Here is a 19,034-nt window from a genome sequence, read left to right on the forward strand (position 1 = left end):
TGCTCTTCTGTGGTTTTTCTCCTCTGTGGGGAATTCCTATCCTATTCATTGCTATTCATTCCTATTCATTGCTCAGTCTGATTGATGCATTACCCACTAGACTTCATTTATTTCCCTGTCCATGTACTGACATTTGGAGTTACTTAAGAAACACTATTCCTAAAATATTTTATTTGGGAGCTCATTTCTGGGTTCCTACTTATAAATAAGACAAACTAAGAAGCAACATTATAAACCTCTGGCCTTTGACTTTACACTTTCAACTTTTTGGAACTCCAACCTCTGGTCCCAAATTCCTATGCTCTACATCTGCTAACCACTCACTGGTGAATGAAACTGAATGGGTTCAGGTGACCCAGGGAATGAGAGGTGTCAGACATCTTTCATTATCCGCCTTTTGTCTGCAAATCCTTTTAGGCACAGTAGACTAATTTTTTTTCTCAAAACTTCCCTTACAGAAGGGAGCATGAAGTTATCTTGCAAGGTTGGGGGCAGGAGTATACCATAATCAGTCTACAGATTACTAAGAGAAATTTTCCTTATCCTGAAGAGGAACTTCAGGTCTCAACCCTGCCAATCACACTGACTTAATTTCCTTTACAAAAATAAACATCAAATGCCCACATTTAGTGAGTTCACGCTAAAATTTACCTTTTAATTTTCTTTGGCAAATCCAAAAGGAACATACAACAATAGCGATAATAAAGATTTGTTTCCTGTAGGCCACCACTGCCAATAATTTTCTGAGTGTCCGGTTCCTCTTTTCCTATACCACCCTTGCCCCACCCCCTGAAGATCTGTCCAGAAATATTCAGGAAAACTTGGTGGTTTACACAAGATGTTTTATCTTAACACGTACATATAATTATATCCAGCTTTAGTGAATTCTACTCAGATTTCTTAAACTTGCGAGTTTCTTTCGTGTCTACATTTTGATAGAGGAGTCAAGGACATACTCAAGCATTAAAAAAAAAAACCCGCAGACGGGACACATTTCAAAAGATGCAAACAAAGACAAAAACATTCCTGTAAACGTGTGTGTGTGAAGTTTTCCCTTTTTTCTTTCCTCTCTTCAAAGTAACTATTTTTTTAATTTTTAAAGTTTATTTATTTTGAGAGAGAGAGCGAGCAAGGTAGGGGAAGAGAGAGGGAGAGAGAGAATCTCAAGCAGGCTCCGCACTGCCTGCACCGCACACAGCCTAACGTGAGGTTGTAACTCAAGAGCAGTGAGATCATGACCTGAGCTGGGCTCATCAGACGCTTAACTGACTGCGCCACCCAGGCGCCCCATAAAGTAACCATTACGCAGCTTTATAATTCAGCTTCCTATGGAAGACAAAGAAAGGATGGTATTTCTGAGGTGTCCATTACCTCTAGAGTGTTTCTAAATAAAAAGAACCCCTGTGCCTGGTTGCTTCCAAACAAGATTAAAATTCTCACCTCCCGTCCCCCCCCCCCCCCCCCCCCCGCCCCAGACAGCTTCCAGATGCTTCGCGATGGCAGTGGCAGGAGAATGCATTAGAAAGTCTGTGATTTCACCTTTCTTTCTAGGCCAGAGCACCGCCTATAGGGTAACTGGCCAGTACCAAAGACCAGAAGTCACACCACGTCCCACCCCAGTCCCTAGTTGCCAACAACTCCCAGACAGCTGGGTAGGAACGGAGTGGGGAGGAGAAACACCAGGCTGCGCGGGCGCTGTTGCGAGCGCGAGCGCGAGCGCCGCGCTGCTCCAGGCGCATGCGCCGTCGGGGGGCGGAGCGAGGCACGAAGGGCCGCTCAGGGCGCAGGCCCAGATCCCTGAGAGGTCGGAAAGGGTGGATCCCTTCTTTAGATGCCGGTTTTATTCCCAACGTCGGGTCTCGGTTTTGTTTCCTCCTTTCGCGTCTTTCCCGGACCCGCGCCCTGTGGAGAGATTTTCTTCCCCCTTTACCCCCTGTCCAGGCCACATCTGGCAGGAGGCTTCTCGGAAGCTGAGACATCATCCCTAGGTATTGTAAATACCTGTTAAATAAGTGAACTGTACATTTATTTCTTTTCCCAGCTCTGGGCCAATCCCAGCCAGTCCGATGAGTTGTGAAACAGAAGCAGAAATTCCCAGTAGCTGTTGTCAACTGACAACAAAAGTGTGGTCCCTGGAACTTTTCTCCAAAGAATTGTGTCCTTCTGAGTCCCTGGTACCTGGCATATATGTTTGGATCCCTACTCAGCCGGATAAATGAATCCACCGCTATGTTCCGCACACTCCGCACATTACTACAGTAGGGGCTGTATTTTATGTTACGTAATGTTATATTATTATTATTTTGAGGAGGGGCTGTATTTTAAGTACCCTAAAAGTTGAATTATTGAATCCATTGGAGAACTGAGTTCCCAGTACATCTAATGCATACTCTCATTTGTTTTAAACAGTTTGGGTATGTTGATCAAGTTTCATAGGGTGTCCTAGAATCTACAAATCTGGATGCTCTTTGTGGGTCAAATTGTTAAACAGCATCTTCCAAAGAGGTAGTCACTTTCTGACGTTACAATTGAGGTATATTATGTAGGATGCCATGCCACTTCTGCAAAGGAAACAAGGAGAAGAACAAGCAAGTGTTAATTTTTGTCAGCGTTTCAGGCATGGAAAAGAATTCTTGCTCTTTGAGACATTGACTCATTTGGTAATTGAAATGCAAAGTACATTATGCCTTATTTATTTATCTAAGAGACAGTGGGAGCAAAGGAGGGGGGCAGAAGGAGAGAGAGAGAATCTCAGGCAGACTCCTCTCTCAGGGAGGAGCCCAATGCAGGGCTTAGTCTCACAATTGTGAGATCATAACCTGAGGCTAAATCAAGAGTCAGATGCTCAAGTGACTGAGCCACTCAGGCGCCCCACTTTATGCCCCATTTGAAAAATAAAGCCACAGGAGTTTTTGCTTTCGCAGCATATATACTAAAATTGGAACAATACAGAGAAGATGAGCCTGAACTTAGCAGTCCAAATTCAACAGCACATTAAAAGGATTATACACCATGACCAAGTAGGATTTATTCCTGGAACTCAAGAATGGTTCAACATATGAAAACCAATCAGTGTAATACACAACCAAAACAAAATAAATCATGAGGGGTGCCTGAGTGGCTCAGTCACTTGAGTGTCAGACTCTTGATTTTGGCCCACGTCATGATCCCAGGGTGGTGGGATCGAGCCCTGTGTCAGGATCCATGTTGAGCATGGAGCCTGCTTAAGATTCTCTCTGCCTCTCTTCCTGGCTCATGCACACTGTCTCTCTAAAAAAAAAAAAAAAAAAAAAAAATAGGTCACCTGGGTGGCTGGGTCAGTTAAATGTCTGACTTCAGCTCAGGTCATGATCTCACAGTTTGTGAGTTCGAGCCCCATGTCGGGCTCTGTGTTGACAGATCAGAGCCTGGACCCTGCTTCAGATTCTGTGTCTCCCTCTTTCTCTGTCCCTCCCCCATTCATGCTCTGTCTCTCTCTCTCTCTCAAAAAAAAAAAATTAATGAAAAATTTAATAAAGGGCAAAACAACACGATTGTCTCTATTGATGCAGACAAAGCATTTGACAAGATTCTACACTCTTTCATGATAAAAACACTCAAGCTAGAAATAGAAAGAAATGATATCAAAGTAATGAAGGCCATCTATGAAAAGCCCATAGCTAACATCATACTCAATGGTAAAAGGCTGAAAGCTTTTCCAAGGATGCCTACTCTCACCAATTCTATTTACATCATATTGGAAGTCCTAGCCAAAGCAAATAGGCAAGAAAAAGAAATAAAAGGCATCTAAATTAGGAAGGAAGCAGTAAAATTATCTCTATTATTAGATGACATGATCTTATATGTAGAAAACCCTAAACATTCCATAAGAAAACTACTAAAACATATCAACTATACTTCAAAAAAATAAATATGAGAAAATCAAAATCCCCCAAAAAATACCTGTACCTACTAGAACCAACAACTGAATTCAGCAAAGTTGCATACAAAATCAACACACAAAAATCAGTTGTGTTTCTATACACTAACAACAATCTAAAAAGGACATTAAGAAACTAATTTCATTTACAATAGTATCAAAAAGAATAAAATACTTGGGAATAAACCTAACCAAGGAGATGAAAGGTGAAAAGATGCTCACCAATCATCAGAGAAATTCAAAACAAAGCAACAATGAGATATCACCTCATGCCCATTAGGATGATTACTATGGAAGGAAGGAAGGAAGGAAGGAAGGAAGGAAGGAAGGAAGGAAGGGAGAAAGGAAGGAAGGAAGGAAGGAAGGAAGGAAGGAAGGAAGAAAAAAGGAAGGAAGAAAGAGAAGGGAAGGGAAGAAAGAAAGCAAAAGAGAAGTGTTGAAAGGTTTGAAGAAATTGGAACTGTTGTTCACTGTTGGTGAGAATTTAAGATGGTACAGCCACCATGGAAAATATTATGGCAGTTCCTCAAAAAACTAAAAATGGAACTACCATATGATCCAGCAGTACTACTTCTGGGTATATATCCCAAAGAATTGAAAGCAGGGTCTGCAAATGTATGTTCATAGCAGCATTATTCACAAGAGTCGAGCGGTGGAAGCAATCCAAATGTTCACCGATGGGTGAATGGCTAAACAAAATGTGGTGTATACATACAGTGGAATACTATTCAGCCTCAAAAAAGGAAATGCTATAACATGGATCAACCTTGAGAATATTATGTTAAGTGGAATAAGCTAGTAACAAAATGACAAAAATGTAGCATGATGCCAAGTATAGGAGGTATCTAACGTAGTCACTTTCATAGAAACAGAAAGTAGAATGGTGGTTACCAGGCATGCGTGTGGGGGGGAAGAAGGTTTATTGTTTAGTGGGTATAGAGTTTCATATTTGCGAAATGAAAAAGTTCTGGTCATTTGTTTTACAACAATGTGAATAAAGTGAACATTAGTGAACTGTACACTTACACTTAGAAATGGTTAAGATGGGGGACACCTGGGTGGCTCAGTAGGTTAAGCATCTGACTCTTGGTTTCAGCTCAGGTCATGATCTCATGGTTCATGAGTTGGACCCCTGCAGCAGTCTCTGTGCTGACAGTGGGGAGCCTGCTTGGCATTCTCTCTCTCTCCCTCTCTGCCCTTCCTGCTTGAATGCTCTCTCTCCCTCTCTCTCTCTCAAAATTAAAAAAAAAATGTCCATAGCAGCATTATTCATAATAGCCAAAAGATGGCAACAACCCAAATATCCATCAGATGATGAATGGACAAATAAAGTGTGATGTATCTATCCATACTATGGAATATTACCTGGCAGTAAAAAGGAATGAAGTACTGATGCATGCTACACTGTGGATGAACCTTGAAAATGCTGTGCTAAGTGAAAGAATCCAGTGAAAAAGACCATATTTTGTGTGATTCCATATATATCAAATGTACTGGATAGCCAAACTCATATAGAGACAAAATAAATTAGTGTTGCCTGGAGTTGAGGGTGAGGGTGTAATATGGGGGTGGAAGGTAGAGAGTGCATACTTACAGGTACAGGGTTTTTTGGGTAAGGGGATAAAAATGTCCTCAAATTGATTGTGTTAATGGTTGCATAACTTTGAATACAGTAAAAACCATTAAATTTTACACTTAAATGGGTGAAGTTTACAGTATGTGAATTGTATTTCCATACACTGTTTTCCTTTTTTAAAGGTACAAAGAATCAGATTTCAGGAAGATCAATTCAAATATTTGTTTGGCATTTAAAGGAATTTTAAGAAAGGTAAGAAGCCCATGAAATTACCACCTTCATTTATCTGTTCATGATGAGAAATAGTAACTTTTGCTCATGTTAACCATATCCACAAAGATTGTGACATTATTTTAGACATTAGCATTCTAAAAGGTATAGCACCATTTTTTATTAGGGAGTCCACACTAGGTATTACTTAGTTTTAAAATTTTTCTTGTTGTTGTGGAGGGACACCTGGGTGACTTAGTTGGTTAAGTGTCTCACTCTTGATCTCAGTTCAGGGCATGATCTCTTCGTTTGTGACATCGAGCCGTGCGTCTGGCTCTGCTCTGGCAGTGCAGAGCCTGCTTGGGATTCTCTCTCTCTCTCTCTCTTTCTCTCTCTCTCTCAGTAAAGAAATAAACATTAAAAAAAAATGAAAGTAAACATTTTCTTAGGAACTGGAACTAGATTGGGGTGACTTCATCATTGTTTCATCTCAGGATACAAAGTGTTTTTTCTTGATTCTGGTATTTTATTATAGAAACAGGGCAAAACATCAGTTGCACTTCCACACTGGGAAGAATAAGAAATTTCTAGTGTGGGAATGCAAGCTGGTGCAGCCACTCTGGAAAACAATGTGGAGGTTCCTCAAAAAACTAAAAATAGAACTACCCTCCGACCCAGCAATTGCACTACTAGGTATTTGTCCAAGGGTACAGGTATGCTGTTTTGAAGGGACACATGTACCCCAATGTTTATATCAGCACTATCAACAATAGCCAAAGTATGGAAAGAGCCCAAATGTCCATCGATGGATGAATGGATAGATAAGATGTGGTGTATATAGACAATGGAGTATTAGTTGGCAATCAAAAAGAATGAAATGTTGCCATTTGCAACGACGTGGATGGAACTGGAGGGTATTATGCTAAGTGAAATTAGTCAGTCAGAGAAAGACAAAAATCATATGACTTCACTCATATGAGGACTTTAAGAGACAAAACAGATGAACATAAGGGAAGGGAAGCAAAATAATATAAAAACAGGGAGAGACAAAACATAAGAGACTCTTAAATATGGAGAACAAACAGAGGGTTACTGGGGGGTTATGGGAGGGGAGATGGGCTAAATGGGTAAGGGGCATTAGGGAATCTACTCCTGATTCCTTATCTTTGTATATGCTAACTAACATGGATGTAAATTAAAAAAAAAAAATTAAATAAAAATAAATAAAATAAAAATAAAAATAAATAGATACCTACATACATAAAAAGGTAAATTGGTGCCATTGGTACATGGTCTCCAGTCTTACAGGCCCTCAGCATTGTTTCAGCAATCCTTTTATGAATACTGGACCAGTGTCTTCTTAGAAGCCTTGAACTGAAGATGGCAGAGATATCTATTAAAAGGAGCTTGATGGGGTGCCCGGGTAGCTCAGTCGGCTAAGCGTCCAACTTCAGCTCCGGTCATGATATCATAGTCTGTGCGTTCTAACTCCACATTGTGCTCTGTGCTGACAGCTCAGAGCCTGGGGCCTGCTTTGGGTTCTCTCTCTCTCTCTCTCTCTCTCTCTCTCTCTCTCTCTCTTTCTCTCTCTCTCTCTCTGCCCCTCCCCTGCTCGCACTCTGTCTCTCTCTCTCTGTGTCTTAAAAATAAATAAACATTAGGGGCGCCTGGGTGGCTCAGTCGGTTAAGCAGCCAACTTCAGCTCAGGTCATGATCTCGCAGTCCGTGAGTTCGAGCCCCGCGTCGGGCTCTGTGCTGACAGCTCAGAGCCTGGAGCCTGTTTCAGATTCTGTGTCTCCCTCTCTCTGACCCTCCCCTGTTCATGCTCTGTCTCTTTCTGTCTCAAAAATAAATAAACGTTAAAATAAATAAATAAATAAACATTAAAAAAAAAAGATCAAAAAAAAAAAAAAAGGAACCATCCAATCCCAGGGGTTCTCATCTGCTAACTCCTCCCTTTCTGAGGCCATCTTGTCCATATTTCAGTAACCATAAGTTGATGATTGATTCCCTGATGTACATCCCTAGTCTAGACTTCTGAACTTCTGACTTGCACATCCAACTCCCTCCTACCATCCACTTGGAGGTGTAAAAAGTACCACCAATTCTTCATATCACTCATATCTTCCAAATCTGGCCTTTGTTCACTGTTCCGTCTCTCAGGAAATGGCATCTCCAGCTGCCCAAGCTAGAAACTGAAGAGTCATCTTCAACACCTCCTTCACTTGCATTTGCCCATTTACTCCCAATACCCCTTAGATCTGACCACTTCCATCCCTATAGACTGCTCACTCTAATCCAAATTATCACTGGCTACTACAGTCTCTTAACGAGGTCTGTTCTGCCCAGCCGTCCTCTCAACATTGCAATTAAAGTGTTTCTTTTGTTTGTTTGTTTGTTTTTTAATGTTTTTATTTATTTTTGAGACAGAGAGAGACAAAGCATGAACGGGGGAGGGGCAGAGAGAGAGGGAGACACAGAATCGGAAGCAGGCTCCAGGCCCTGAGCCATCAGCCCAGAGCCCGACGCGGGGCTCGAACTCACGGACCGTGAGATCGTGACCTGAGCTGAAGTCGGACGCTTAACCGACTGAGCCACCCAGGCGCCCCTGTTTGTTTGTTTTTAAATTTGAAGTCAGATTTTGTCACCTGCCTAAATAGTAACTTTCCATTGCTTTCAAAATTCAACAAAATTAGAAACTTTTAATAAAAAAGAATCTTTCAAAATGGACAATGGACAATAATTTGAAAAAATACTAAATGTAGTGAATGTGACCAAAAAAGGCGGGGGGGGGGGGGTGGACTTGCATAGCCTTCAGCGTCCTGCATTGTCTGACTCTGTCTGCTTTCCTCCATTTTCACCTTACACTAGGCACCTGCTAGCTTTGGGGGCTTTCCTGCTGCAAAGTCCTTCTCCCTCTTGCCATAGGCCTTTTGTTCACACTCTTCCCTCTGTCTGTATCATTAACCTCTATTCATTTTTCAAAGTACAACTCATAGAAGTCTTCTGTTGACCCTCAGCTTTGGTCAGCTTTCTTTTCCTCATTGTTCTTACCTCCTTTTGTTATTATATATTCCCTTGAGTGGTTTCAACATTTGATTAACCTTCGTCTCCTTCATTAGGCTGTAAGCAACCTGAGTCTAGGGACTACCTGTTTTTGCTTATCATTGTCAGACAGCAATTAAATTCTGAATGAATGAGTTACTGCTGGTGCTGTGACAAGAGTGAATGGTGCCTCTTTACTACCTTTAGGTATGACCATCCCCTTGGAATTACTGTAGATCACAGTCCTGTCTCTTAATCTTTGGGGGATGCTGCAGAGGAAGAAGCACCCACCAGCCAAGAGCTTATGCTCTGGAGGCAGGGTGATCTGGGCCTGTCTGGTCTCTGCCATTTGCCAGCTGTGGATTCTTGGGCAAGTCCCTTTGTTTCCCTGAACCTTAGTTCCCAGTCTCTAAAAGAGGGTTACCCCTTACTTCATAAGGTTGGTTGTTTTTTGTTGTTTTTGTTTTTGTTTGTTTGTTTGTTTGTTTTGGTTTTGGTCTGGTTTTTTTGGTCACACTCAATACATTAATATTTTTTTCAAGAATATTATCTAATACATTGTCCATTTTGAAAATGTCTTTTTTTTCCATTTTGAAAGTATCTAATATTCCCCATCGTGGGTTTTTTCAGCATTTCTTTTTTGAATGTAGGATCCAATCAAAGTTCACCCATTTCATTTTGATGTCCTATCTCTTTAGTCTTCTTTAATTGAAAGCAGTGCACTTGTCTTTAAAAAAATGTTGGTCTTTAGGACGCTTGGCTGGTTCAGTCAGAGGAGCATGTGACTCTTGATCTCGGGGTCCAAGTTTTGAGCCTCACGTTGAGTGTAGAGATTACTAAAAAAAATAAATAAACTTCAAAATTTTTTAAAAGTTTGCCTTTTATGATGTTGACAGTTTTGAAGAGTCCAGGCCCATTGTCTGGCAGAATATCCATGTTCAGTGCTTGATTGCTGCCCCATGATTAGATTCTGGTTAAACATTTTTTTTTTTTTGGCAAGAGGACCATGTCAGCGATGATGGGTACTTCCTAATACACTCCACCAGGAGGCATGCAATACCAGCTTGTCCCATGATTAGTGATGCTGAATTCAATTACACAGTTAAGGTGGCATTAACCTAACAGGGTTGTGAAGGGGGGATTCCATGAAGAAATGTACCCAAAGGGTCTGGCCCATAAACCTTACTTCTTACCCATTCCTCTTCAGCTTTCACTTTGGGGCAAATAGACAACATTTGCGACTATACTTTCCTACCACAAGCGCCTCTTGGTGGGACTGGTAGTTATCACTAATTTGAGACTATTGTTTAAAGAATATTTTATTATGAAACTTTCAAACATACAGAAAAGTGGAGAGAGTAGTATAATGGATCTTAATGTATTCATCACCCTGTTCCCAAAATTACCACCAATTTGCCAATTCGTTTCCTACTTTTCTTTGCTGGTGCATTTTAAAGCAAATCCGAGATATATAAATTCATCCATAGGTACTTTAGCATGCTACATCATTAATAGAGATTATGTATATATGTATGTATACTTATACATACATAAATTTATACATACATACAACACAACCATGGTACCATTATAACATTTAACAAAATTAAAAATAATCTGTTAATGTCATTTAAGAACCAAACCATATTCAAAGCTTTGGAATTACATCTTTTATTTTTTAAGTTTATTTATTTGACACATACAGAGACTGTGAGTGGAGGAGGGGCAGAGAGAGAGGGAGAGAGAGAGAGAATCCCAAGCAGACTTCACACTGCCAGCGCAGAGCCCAGTGCAGGGCTCAAACCCACGAACCCACAAGATCATGACGTGAGCCAAAACCAAGAGTCAGGCGCTCAACTGACTGAACCGCCCAGTTTTATTTTTTTGAGCCTCTCTTCTTTTTCTTAACACACAGGTCCCCAAGTGGAAGCACTGGACAGACTGTTAGACAAATTTTGATCTCACCTTTCGTACATATATTTGTCTCTCTAGGCAAGAGATATGCAGTTAAAAGCACAGACGAACCAGTCTGTGGAAGTGCAGCCAAGAATTTGTAACTTTGAAAAGTACCCAGGTGATGGAGACTCGGCCCATAGCTGCCTTAGAAGTTAGAAATGAGAGGAGAAATGAGAGGAGTGGTTAGAGAGTGTCAGAACAGTTTGTTCATGCTTTCGTCCTGGATTTAGCATGTTGTTGTGGAATTTGGCCAGTCAGCCATAAGGTATTTATTGAGCATCTGCTATGCAGACAAACAAGGCAGAAACATCCTACCCGAAGAAGGAAGACAGAAAATAAACATGCAAATAACTAAGACACCTGTAGGTACTGAGAAGTGTTATAAAGAATTGTGAAAGAATGAAAAAAGACCCCAGTTTTCTTTGTTTAATCTTTACCTCCTTTCCTTCTTTTCTTCTCTCTCTCCTCTGCTTTCCTCTTTTTCCCCCTTTCTACCTCCTCTTCCCCTGAAGCTTAACTAGCAGGAGGTGACTCACAGGGCTTACAAAGATAGCTCTCAAAAGAACTGTTTCAAAAGGTACCGAAGTAAGATTGCACCAACAATCGTGAGAAAGAGGCATGAAAACCCCAACATAACCCACTCATTCCAGCTGCAAATGGCAGTCATTACTGATAAAGAAAAATGGCACCTGGGGCAGTATCATAACCATATGCCCCTTCTCTGTGCCTTATATATAAGAATTCCAATCCTGCTTCAGCTCAGGGAGTTAACATCATTTTGAGGGGCTACGTGACACACATTGGCTAAATATCTGAGTCACTTTAACTATTTTTTAACTCTTTTTATAGTTAAATATTTTTAACTATTTTTTTAACTCTTGACAGAATAGAGAAGAAATAATTGAAGGGGGAGAGACTTGTGGGAAAATGTGTCTAAGGAGGATTCTAAATAATGTTGAGACTAAGTAATGAGAAGAAGATCAGCTTCAGATAATTTGGGGTAAAATGTTCCAAGTAGAAACCACAAGTGCAAAGGCCAGAAAATTGATAGAAAGAGCATGTATAGGAGTGAATGAATGGAGAGGAACTGTATGGACTGGGAAACCCCTGGAGGTTTCTCTTGTTTGTTTGAATGGCTTTATTGAGATGTAATTCATATACAATTCATCCATTTAAAGTATACAATTCCGTGGTTTTTAGTATATTCACAGAATTGTGTGACCATTACCACCATTAATTTTCAAACATTTTTTATCACGCCCAAAAGAAATCCCATACCCATTAATATTCACTTTCTACCTTCATACCCCATTCTCACCCCCAGTCCTAGGCTATCCTAGTCCTAATCTATTTTCTGTCTGCATTAATTTGCCTGTTCTGGACATTTCATGTAAATAGAATCATACAATGTATGGTCTTTAGTGTTTTGTTTTTTTCATGATGTCTTTAGCATGATGTTTTCAAGGCTCATCCATGCTGTAGTATTGTATCCGTACTTCATTCTTTTTTATGGCAGAACATTACACTATATATGTATGTATTCTCTCTCTCTCTCTCTCTCTCTCTCTCTCTCTCTCTCTATATATATATATATATATATATATATATATATATATATATGTATATATACTACCATTCATTGGTTGATGTATCCATTCATTGGTTAGTGAACCCAGATGAACATCTGGGTTCATCCACTTTTTGGATCCACTGGGTTGTTTCCACTTTTTGGATATTATCAATGATGTTGCTATAAACATTCATGTACAAGTTTTTATGTGGATATGTGTTTTCATTTTCCTTGAGCATATACCTATGAATGGAGTTGCTAGGTCACATGGTGACTCTGTTTAACTTTTTGAGGAACTGCAAAACATTTATTATATGTCTTTTTGACTTTAGCCATCATAGTGGGTATCTCATTGTGGTTTTGATTTGCAATTCCCTAGTGACTAATGATTTTAAACATCTTTTCGTGTGCGTATTGGCTATTTGTATATCTTCTTTGGAGAAATGTCTATTTTCCTCCTTTGCCCATTTTAAAATTGGATTCTTCTTCTTTTTATTGTTGAAGTGTGTATTCTGGATACAATTTCCTTTTCAGATATATAATTTGCAAATGTTTTGTCCCATTCTGTGGGTTATCTTTTCATTTTCTTGATGGTGTCCTTTGAGCATAGAAGTTCTTTAAAAAGTTGTTTTAAATGTTTATTTTTGAGACAGAGAGAGACACAGCATGAGCAAGGGAGGGGCAGAGATAGAGGGAGACACAGAATCTGAAACAGGCTTCAGGCTCTGAGCTGTCAGCATAGAACCTGATGTGGGGCTCAGACCCATGAACCGTGAGATCATGATCTGAGCTGTAGTTGGACGCTCAACCAACTGAGCCACCCAGATACCCTGAGTATAGAAGTTTTTAATTTTGGTTAAGTCCAACTCATCTCTTTTTCTTTAGTTTCTGGTGCTTTTGATGTCATATCTAAGAGACCATTGCCCAACCAAAGATCATGAAGATTTACTTTTGTGTTTTCTTCTAAGTTTTATAGTCTTAACTCTTACATACAGGCCTATGATTCATTTGAGTTAATTTTTGTATATGGTGTGAGGTAGGAGTCCAACTTATTTCTTTTACATATGGATATCTAATTGTCCTAGCACCATTTGTTGAAAAGACTATTCTTTCCCCATTGAGTGGTCTTGGCATGCTTGTCAAAGATTATTTGACAATATATGCAAAGGTTCATTTTTTGGCTATTTCATTGATCTATTTGTCTTTATACTAGGACCATATTGTCTTAATTACTATTGCTTTATAGTAAGTTTTGAAATTGGGACTTTTTTCCCCACAATATTTTAGGATCAGCTTGTCAGTTTCTGCAAAGAAGCCAGATGAGATTTTGGATTGTTTGCTAGTATATAGAAATAGAATTGGTGTAAAGATAGAATAAACAGACTAAGTAGAATTGGTGTATATATAATATGTTTTGTGTATAGTTTATAGAAATAGAATTGGTGTTTGTTTATTGATCTTGTATCTTGCAACCTTGCTAAACTCCTTTATTACTCCTAATATTTTTTAATGGATTCCTTAAGATTTTCTTTTTCTTAGTTATTTTATTTTATTTTATTTTATTTTATTTTATTTTATTTAGAGAGAGAGCAAGTAGGGGAGAGGGGCAGACAGAGAGAGAGAATCTTAAGCAGGCTTCACACTTACTGGTGTGCTCAATCCCAAGACTCTGAGATCATGACCTGAGATGAAATCAAGAGTTGGATGCCCAATCAACTGAGCCACCCAGACACCCCAGAATTTTCTATATGTAAGATCATGCCATCTGAAAATAGAGATAATTTACTTCTTTCTTTTCAATCTGGATGGCTTTTATGTCTTGTCCAGTTGCCCTTCATAGCACCTCCAATACATTATGGATAAAAAAGGTGAGAAGGACATTTTTGTCTAGTTCCTGATTTGTTCTTTTACCATTAAGTATGATGTTATCTGTGAGGTCTTTTTCTTAATGTTTATTTATTTTTGAGGGACAGAGACAGAGAGGGAACAGGAGAGGGGCAGAGAGAGAGAGGGAAACAAAGAATCAGAAGCAAGTTCCAGACTCTGAGCTGTCAGCACAAAGCCTGATGTGGGGCTCGAACTCACTAGCCGTGAGATCATGACCTGAGCTGAAGTCAGATGCTTAACTGACTGAGCCACCCAGGTGCCCCATCTGTGAGTTTTTAATAGATGCCCTTTTTTTCAGTTTGAGGAAGCTCCCTTCTACTCTTAGTTTATTGAGTATTTTTAATCATTAAATGCTTTTGGATTTTGTCAAGTGCTTTTTTTCTTGCATCTATTGAGATAATCAAATGATTTTTGTTTCTATTTTATTTATATGGTGTATTACATTACTTGATTTTCTTTTTTAAACTTTTTTTAATGTTTATTTTTATTTTTGAGAGAGAGAGGGAGACAGAGAGTGAGCGGGGGAGGAGCAGAGAGAGAGGGAGACACAGAATCCAAAGTAGGCTCCAGGCTCTGAGCTGTCATGTCAGCATAGAGCCTGATGCAGGGCTCTAACCCATGAATCATGAGATCATGACCTGAGCTGAAGTTGGACACTCATCTGACTGAGCCACTTGGGTGCCCCCATTACCTGATTTTCTGATGTAAAGTCAAGCTTAAACTGCCCAGCTAGCTCAGTTGGTAGAGCATGAGACTCTTAAAGTCAAGCTTATATTCGTGGGATAATTCCCACCTAATCATGGTGTATAATCCTTCTTACATGTTGTGGAGGTTCAGTTGATACTAGTATTTATTGAGGATTTGCATCTATATTTATAAGAGATATTGGTAAGTAGGGGTTTTTGTAACATGTTTTTCTGGGTTTCATCTCAGAATAATAGTGGCCTTATACAACAAGTTGGCAGGTATTTCCTCCTTTATTTTGGAAGAGTTCAAGAGGATTCAAATTAATTCTTTAAATGTTTGTTGGAATCTATCAGTAAAGCCATTTGGGTTTGGGATTTTCTTTGTGGGAAGTTTCAAATTACTGATTCAATCTCTTTACTTGTTATAGGTCTTTCAGAGTTTTTATTTCTTTTTGAGTTAGTTTTGGTAGTTTGTGTCTTTCTAGGACTTTGTTCATTTTGTCTGTTATCTAATTTGTTGGCATATGGTTGTTCATAGCACTCCTTTATAATCTTTTTTATTTTTATAAAGTCAGTAGTAATATCTCTACTTTCATTTTTTATTTTAGTAATGTTAGTCTTCTTTTATAATTATTCCACCTAGCTAAAGGTTTATAAAATTTTCTGCTTGGGGGAGCCTGGGTGGCTCAGTCGGTTGAGCATCCGACTTCAGCTCAGGTCATTATCTCGCAGTTCATGAGTTCAAGCCCTGCGTCGGGCTCTGTGCAGACAGCTCAGAGCCTGGAGCCTGCTTTGGATTCTGTGTCTCCCTCTCTCTCTGCCCCTTCCCTGCTTGTGCTCTATCTCTCTCTGTCTCTCAAAAATGAATAAATGTTAAAAAAAAAATTAAAAAAATAAAAAATTTTCTGCTTGGATATTTGGCTGAAAGCCAGTTGGAAAGCAGTCAGTAAGCAAGATTTTGCCAAATGCTTCCAGGTGGCACTTGATTAGATAATATGCTACACCCTGTGAACACATGCAACTCTTTAGAAACCAGCATAATTTGAAGCTCCTCTTGCAACAGTAATATTAGAAGTCAATTTAATTTCTTTCTCCTTTTTAAAAATTTTTTTGACATTTATTCATTTTTTGAGAGACAGAGAGACACAGAGTGCAAGCAGGGTTGGGGCATAGAGAGAGGGAGATGCAGAATCCGAAGCAGGCTCCGGGCTCTGAGCTGTCAGCACAGAGCCTGACATGGGGCTTGAACTCATGAACCTTGAGATCATGACCTGAGCCAAAGTTGGAGGCATAACTGACTGAGCCACCCAGTAGCCCCAGAGAAGTCAATTTAATTTCTGAATATATGCTTTATCCCCCACGTCCTATCTGCCACTCCACTTGACCCAGCACTTCTGAGCTGTTGGCCTTGAGATTCAACTTCCCTTACTTCTTTCAAACAGGAAACTTTTAAATGTTGGTGCTTTCTTATCTGAATCTCTAAACATGTCACTATATTTCTCAGAATAGAAGGTTCTGTGATGAGCTTTTTTTTCTAAGTATTACATAGAAAATGAGTCCTTTACATATAATACAGATAAGCTCACTTATTAAACATTTAATGAGAGCCTACCATGTGCCAGGAACTGTGTGACACATTGATTATAACACAATAACCAAGATAGTTTCCACCTTCAGAGAGCTCCAAGAACACATAAATTGGATGGTTTTATTATATTGTAATAAATTCTGTTAGTAGAAAGCTTGTACAAGTGGCACTCAACAGAGGCCTAAGGGTCAAGCTGGGAAAAACTCCCAGAGGAAACGTTTTAGTTGAGAAGGAATTAAAAAAAAAAAAATGAGCCAGAGAAGCTGGAGGTGGGAGAGAATAGCACACTCTAGGTGGGAGAAATAGCATAATCTAAGATCTAGACATATATGTGGCACACTGGTAGAACTACAAATTGGAGATGGCAGGAAAGCACAGTCAAGAGGGAATGGCAAGAGAGGAATGCAAGAACCAGATCACAAAAGGCTATCCAAACTATATTAAAAATTTGGACTTTCTGAATTTTCAATACAGTGTAGATTGTATTTTTTTAAATTTTTTAAAACATTTTTATTTAACTTTTAGAGACAGAGACAAAGCGTGAGCAGATGAGGGGCAGAGAGAGAGAGGGAGACACACAATCCAAAACAGGTTCCAGGCTCTGAGCTGTCAGCACAGACCCTGACACAGGGCTTGAACCCATCAACTGTGAGATCATGATCTGAGCCAAAGTCGGATGCCCAACTGACCGAGCCACCCAGGCACCCCTGGATTGTATTGGAAGTGGGAAGCTTGGAGGCAGGAAGACCAGTCACTGGTTCAGGAAGGAGACAGTGGTGGCATGAACAAAACAGGGGATGATTGGAGGAACAAGGAAAGAGAAATTAAAGAACTTAAGAAATGTTGATGGGGTAGAATCAACAGTTGTTGGGGATCGATTAGTGGAAGAGTCAAGAGCAAAGTCCAGTTTTATGATTTGGCAACAGGCTGAAAAGTGGGGATTGATTGGTGGAAGAAGTCAAGGCAAACTACAGTTTTTGATTTGTCAACAGGCTGAAAAGGTGGGGAAAAGACCCTGGAGGGATGAAGATCTTTGGTGTGGTCTAGGGTTGAGGAGGGGAAAATCGTGAAAGCGATGTTTAGACATGTTTCAGTCTGAGGTATCTTTTGAGATGTTTAAGGGACCTGGATAGGTGACTGGATTTACAAATCTGGAGCTCAGAGAAAATATACATCAAATATACATATTTGTGGATCATCTATATGTAGGTGGTTTTTAAGAACCAATGGGCATGGATGAGATAGTCTAGAGAGAAAGCATAGAGTGGGAAAAGAAGAGGATCTATGCTGTGCCTTAAGTAACTCCAACATTGAATAGTTAGGTAGAAGAGAATAATTACAAAAAATTGAGAAGTGGCCAGGGAAAGAGGAGGGAAACTAGGATACAGTGTCTCAAGAACGAGGAAGTTCTCCATCAAATTTGTTGCTGAAATGAGAATTGGAAATGTCCATTGAATAAAAGAGTAACACGGAACTTAAATTTTATTGTTAACTAGAGCAGTTTAGAGAAGGGGGCAAATCCCAGTTTGAAGTGGGTGGAGGAGGAAGTAGAAGGTGAGAAAAACAAAGCCAATGAATATAGACCATTCTTTAGAGCAGTTTGGCTGTGCAGTGAGGAGGGAGAGGCTAATACCTGACTTCCAATGGTGTGACTAAGGATTTTTTGACTTTATAATGGTGCTAAAACAGTATACATTTAGTGGAAACCAAACATCAGTTTGAATTTTTATCTTATCCCAGGCTAATAATATGTGGTCCAGTTCTGTCATGATGCTGGATAGGGGCAGTGAGCCACAGCTCCTGGTCAGCCACACCATCACAAGGGTAAAAAACTGATACACTTACAACCATCTCTACCCATACAATCACTGTGTTTCTTGCTTTCAATACAGTATTCAATGAATTACATGAGATATTTAGCACTTTATTACAATATAGGTTTTGTGGGAGATAATTTTGCCCAGCTGTAGGTTAATGTAAGTGTTCTGAGATTATTTAAGATAGGCTGGGCCAAGCTATGGTGTTCAGTTCATTAAGGGTATTAAATGCATTTTTGACTTCCAGTATTTTTGGCCTGGGGTGGATTTAACCCCATTTTAAGTGGAAGATCTGTAGTTGGATAATGATATGGGAACAAGGGAGAGTTTTTTCAAGATGGGAGTATACTGAGTAAGTAAAAGCCAAAGAGAAGGATTCAATCGAAGAGAAGTTTAGAGAGAGTGAATACTAAAAGTATACAGTTCTTGAAAAGGTAAGGGGATAGAATCCAAAGCTCTGATAGTGGGGAGGCTGGCCACTAGGAGGCTGACTCAACAGGAGACAGAACAACCTCTATCTGGTAACACAATAGAAGAAGGAAGACAGAAGGGGCGTCTGGGTGGCTCAGTCAGTTAAGCATCTGACTCTTGGTTTCGACTCAGGTCATGTTCCTGTGGCTTCATGGGTCCAAGCCCTGTGTCAGGCTCTGCAGTGGCTGCGCAAAACCTGCTTGGCATTGTCTCTCTCCCTCTCTCTTCTCTGCCCCTCTCCCATTCATGCTCGCTCTCTCTCTCTCTCTCTCTCTCTCTCTCTCAAAAAAAAAAAAACTTTAAAGAAGG

General features: G+C 39.8%; 1 long non-coding RNA gene across 1 annotated transcript in view; it reads left to right on the forward strand.

The window, feature by feature from the left end:
- Positions 1–1,757: 1,757 nt before the first annotated feature.
- The window catches only part of LOC131499281 (uncharacterized), a 39,236-nt gene continuing 21,959 nt past the window's right edge, over positions 1,758–19,034 (forward strand). The window contains exons 1-2 of the long non-coding RNA XR_009255790.1: positions 1,758–2,003; positions 5,692–5,747. This is a non-coding gene — a long non-coding RNA (uncharacterized LOC131499281). The remainder of the gene's footprint in view (positions 2,004–5,691; positions 5,748–19,034) is intronic.

The sequence above is a fragment of the Neofelis nebulosa genome, chromosome 17 (assembly GCF_028018385.1).
Source record: "Neofelis nebulosa isolate mNeoNeb1 chromosome 17, mNeoNeb1.pri, whole genome shotgun sequence".
NCBI classification, from domain to species: Eukaryota; Metazoa; Chordata; class Mammalia; order Carnivora; family Felidae; genus Neofelis; species Neofelis nebulosa.